Consider the following 4,403-nt stretch of genomic DNA (forward strand, 5'->3'; position numbering starts at 1 on the left):
ATTCTTTTTTTAATTTTATTCTGGTTCCAATCGTTTGAGGAAAACCCCCTTTGGCATCAATGAAACTCTGTTATATAGGAGTTCAAAAACCTCATTTCGTTTGAGAGATAGTGGAATTTCTTCTTGCAACACGTACATCGACGAGGGTGTCGATGACTTGAGTGAGGAATGGTCATGTGCAAGAGGCCGTACCTTTGGAGTAAGACCTCAACAAGGGGGTGTGCAGTTTAAATGTAAATGACGAGCATGGAGAGGCCAAGGGCATTTGTAATTAGGTGTGGCTGATGCAAGAAGACTGGCGAGCTGTCCATGGTGAGAAAAGTTGTGATGCTACTGCAGGGGGCATCCTGGTGTAGTTGAGGGCGCAGAACTTATGTCTGGGTACAACTGGCACTTAAAAGACCTTCCGTGTAGATGAGTTCTCTTGAGTGAGACTAATCGAGTTACGAAGAAACCTTTGCGATGGTGCTGTGCAGTTGGGTTCTCTATGGAGGAACTTCGTTGTGGGGACCAAGGGGTCTTCTTAAGAAGAGTTGCTTTGATGAAAAGAGTGTAGCCATGATGGCAAGTCAAGGTGGGGCCCTGTGAAGGCAAGCCTTGTGTATGTTGGCGTGATGACGAGAGAAAGGAAATGCCCAGGAACAATAGCTGTCCGTAGCACACCCTGCAATGACTTCGACCAGCGGACCAGCCTATCCAATACCCTACGCCATGACCTTAGAAGTTCGTACCCCATGATATTCAATGACACCCGTAGACATTTGATCATTCATACCTCACAGTACGCTTTCTTTCTTTTTTTTGGACTTTGAATTCCAAGCGAAGGAAGCTCAGTGAAAGATAGACTGGGATTTGACAGCAAGAAGAAAGCAATCATAGTACGCGGCACACACCGCTGACGAATGAGATTGACGTCCCAAACCAACACACGTTCAAGACTAAGTGCAGAACCAAGAATGCCGTGGATAGAAAAGTGAGTGCTTCCTCAAGCTTCATGAAGGAAGGGTCCAAGGACCTAAGCGACAACCTCTACGAAAAAGAAAAACCTATATATAGATAGTGGTATGTGTTCGCTGACACTAAATAGACTTGGCTCGGGGCAGAACTGAGTGGCTAGGCTAAGTTCCCTAGTCTTCTATTGGCCTACCCACCCCTACGACATGGAGGCACTTACCCTTCTCCAACAAGCGTTCCACCACGCGGCGATTGATTACCGCTTTTCGTCTCAATCCGTTCCAGACCAAGCCCCTTCTCTAATCGGGGGAAGGTCATTCTAAAACATCAAATCTCCCATTGATGCTGATCAAAAATAAGTTTATCCACCTAGAATATATGATAGGTACCGAAAGATTGGATGTCATTTCTAAACACCAGGCGGGACGAGCAGCCCTATACCACGTGTAGCCACACTCTAGTGTCCTTTTCTACTTAGTTGGACAGATCACTTTAGAAAATCGTATAAAAATCAAGCAAGAAAATGGATGCGCTAATGCGCAACGGCTTTCGCGCTAGTTGCTCAAAAAATCATATAAAAATCAAGCAAGAAAAAGGTTCTGGCAGGCTGCGTGGGACTGTAAATCCTCTTTCACTGGCTGGGCCCTTTGGACTCGAAATCCAAACGGAGTGAGTGGTTCGATTCCACTCTCAGAACGAGACTGAATGAAATAAAATGCAAGTGAAACAAGACGAGAATCAAATTGTAGGATTCTTTCCTAAAAGCGGTGGTTCTCGCCTCCCCGTGCCCAAAGCGGGGTGGGCGACAACGCTGCGGTTCTTTTCTTTATCGATCGGGTAGATCCATATGTTCTGAGGGGGGGACGAGGTGTAGCGCAGTCTGGTCAGCGCATCTATTTTGGGTACAGAGGGCCATAGGTTCGAATCCTGTCACCTTGATGTGGTATTCACACAATGGGGCCGAAGTGCAAAGCCCCGCAGCCTATCCGTGGTCGAGAAGGCATGGGTATTAAAAGTGAAACTTGGCTTGCGTGTGCACGCACACAAAGGAGACTGAGTTGGATTGCAAAGCCTCTCAGACGGAAGGAACCTGTTTTAAAAACCCCTTTCTACAATCTTGAGAAATCTCACGCAAGCAACTACACGCCGCAAGTCTTCGGTATTGTTCGCAAGGAATTTGAAAAGATTGACTCCGCTTTTTTTCTTTTTGAGCATGCCAAGCCTCCAGTAGAGCGGAGTTCTGTGCATGAAGTAGGCGCAGTTTACAAACTAGTGAATGGTCAAATGAATAGGCTCGTTTCATCAGGGGTAACCAAGGAGTAAGAATGATTTGATAAAGTAAACATTCCCTTTGAGTGCGGTTCCTTCAGAACAAGCTCTTCCCTTTTCAGATTGCTTCTTTGGGCCACTTGAGCATCGACTGGGCAAGGTTGGATTCCCTCTACTTCGGGTGGCTACTATTTCTCAACAATGTTTTTTCATTTGTTGCAATAGCCCTCCGTTAGATAGGAACAACTTTGCTAAATACTGAGAACTCTCGAATAGAATATGAGAAGGGAAAGATCCTTTACATAAGGAACTATTGATCATAGGCGTACACTCTGAAAAGAATTGAATGAAACTCTCTTGTTTCGTCAACTTTGATATCATTAGCTGTCTCTGTAGCTGGCTCTCATGTCTGGTGTTCCAAGTAAAAACTTTTCAACTAGCTGGGTTACCGCTGTTTTAAACCCTGACTTGGAATCAGAGCCATAAACGAGTGATTCGGTCGGACGGACGATTGAGTTCTTAAAGCTTGGATCGGCACTTCTTGTGTTGAAACAAACACGCTGTTGCTAGCGCCCTCAACGCTCTCTTCGATCCTTCGCAAACATAGCTCCTTCTACGGGAGATAACTTTCGATCACTTTCATCTCAATTCGTTTCATTGGCTGGTCGAGTGGATGATTAGACACAGGCGGAGTATTCAAGTTGTCCCTACTTCAAGTTGTCCCTACTAACTAATGGGTCTAATTATCGCTGGCTCACAGGCTCCTTCGAAGCAAACATTCGCAGCGCCCCTCGCATTCAAGCTCTTGCTTTGTCCTGCGGCCTGCCCTCTAAGCAAAAGCAAGATCTAGACAAGAGTGAAAAGCAGTCAGAATATTAATAATCTAAAAAGGCCTTCCTTGGTTGTGTAGCTAATCCCCCTCCTTGACAAGAACAGAATTTTTGCATCTTCAAACTGGTTATGGGTGATACCCTCATTCCCCATTAACTCACTAGAAAGCCCTTTGAATAAGCCGCAGGAACACCCATTCCTTTCGGATCAGGGGGTGGTTGTTTTAACTACTCGTTCGGGGAACATTAGACAAAGTTACTTATTTGAGAAAGTAAATGAACCTGAAATAGGACCTATGTGATAGTTTGCAGCATGAGCATGTAGATGCTGGTTATGGTATCAGATCCGAGGACCAAGAATTTCCAAAGGATAGTACTAGACTCAATAAGAAGCTTTCAAAACATAACTTCTCATATTTGGTCTGTGGGCTACCACGCTTAAGCCTTCTTATCTTACTCTTTCCACTAACGTTAGGACTTAGGCGAGCTGCTGAATACGAGACACTTCTTTCTCGGCCGTGCGTGGTCTTCCCTCGGGGATGGGAGAATATAGAAGGTGGGTGGGTGGATCTCTATTCTCCATAAGGATAGGGTTGATTTGATTGGCATTCATGCCTTTTAGAAAGAGCCACTCAATGCAATTCTCTTTTAGGCGAAGAGAGTATGCCCAACTGGAGTGGTTTCCGCCTATATTCCTACTAATGTAATCTCCAAGATGGACAAATCTTCTTATCTGCGGATCTATTCCATGCTGGAATTCGACCTGCTATTCTTGTGGGTATTTCACTTTCCAGAGTAGGATCAGCGGCTCAAATGTGCCGCAATGAAATAAGTAGCTGGCAAATCCAAATAGGAACTAGCTCAATTCGCAGAGTGACAAGCCTATTATTCGCCTCTGCTCTCGATAAAACTAGCCAGAATCCATTGTTTTTATGACGGGAATTGCTTAAACAATCCCAATCAAACCTTCTCCCAGTGGAAGAACAGATAGCTACTATAGCTACCGGAACGATAGGATATCTTGATTCGTTCGAAATTGGATAGGTCAAGCTATTTCTAGACTGGATGAGTTACGTAAACACCTCAAAGATACTCATTCCAAGAAATTCGATCTTCTAGCCAGCTTCTAGCCAGGTGGATAAGGATGGAATTTGGTATCCAAGAAGAGGATGTTGGACATTCTTCATCCCGGAGGGCCGGGGAGAGGAGAGATAGCATCACTCTGACTTTGCCGGAAGGAGGAAAATCCAGAGTTGGCTTTGGGAGAAGAGAAGGAAGCTCTCAGGTTTAGTGATTCATACCTGTCCTGTCTTTTGTTTCCAGGGTTTCGATTTCCGGTCCAAAGCTAGT

The 4,403-nt window shown here is 45.0% G+C and overlaps 1 non-coding gene across 1 annotated transcript; it reads left to right on the plus strand.

The window, feature by feature from the left end:
• The first annotated feature begins 1,818 nt into the window (after positions 1 to 1,818).
• On the plus strand, positions 1,819 to 1,893 carry TRNAP-UGG (transfer RNA proline (anticodon UGG)). Its single transcript has one exon. It is a non-coding gene; the product is annotated as a tRNA-Pro (tRNA).
• Positions 1,894 to 4,403: the final 2,510 nt, after the last annotated feature.

Source organism: Triticum aestivum, chromosome 3B (assembly GCF_018294505.1).
Source record: "Triticum aestivum cultivar Chinese Spring chromosome 3B, IWGSC CS RefSeq v2.1, whole genome shotgun sequence".
NCBI classification, from domain to species: domain Eukaryota; kingdom Viridiplantae; phylum Streptophyta; class Magnoliopsida; order Poales; family Poaceae; genus Triticum; species Triticum aestivum.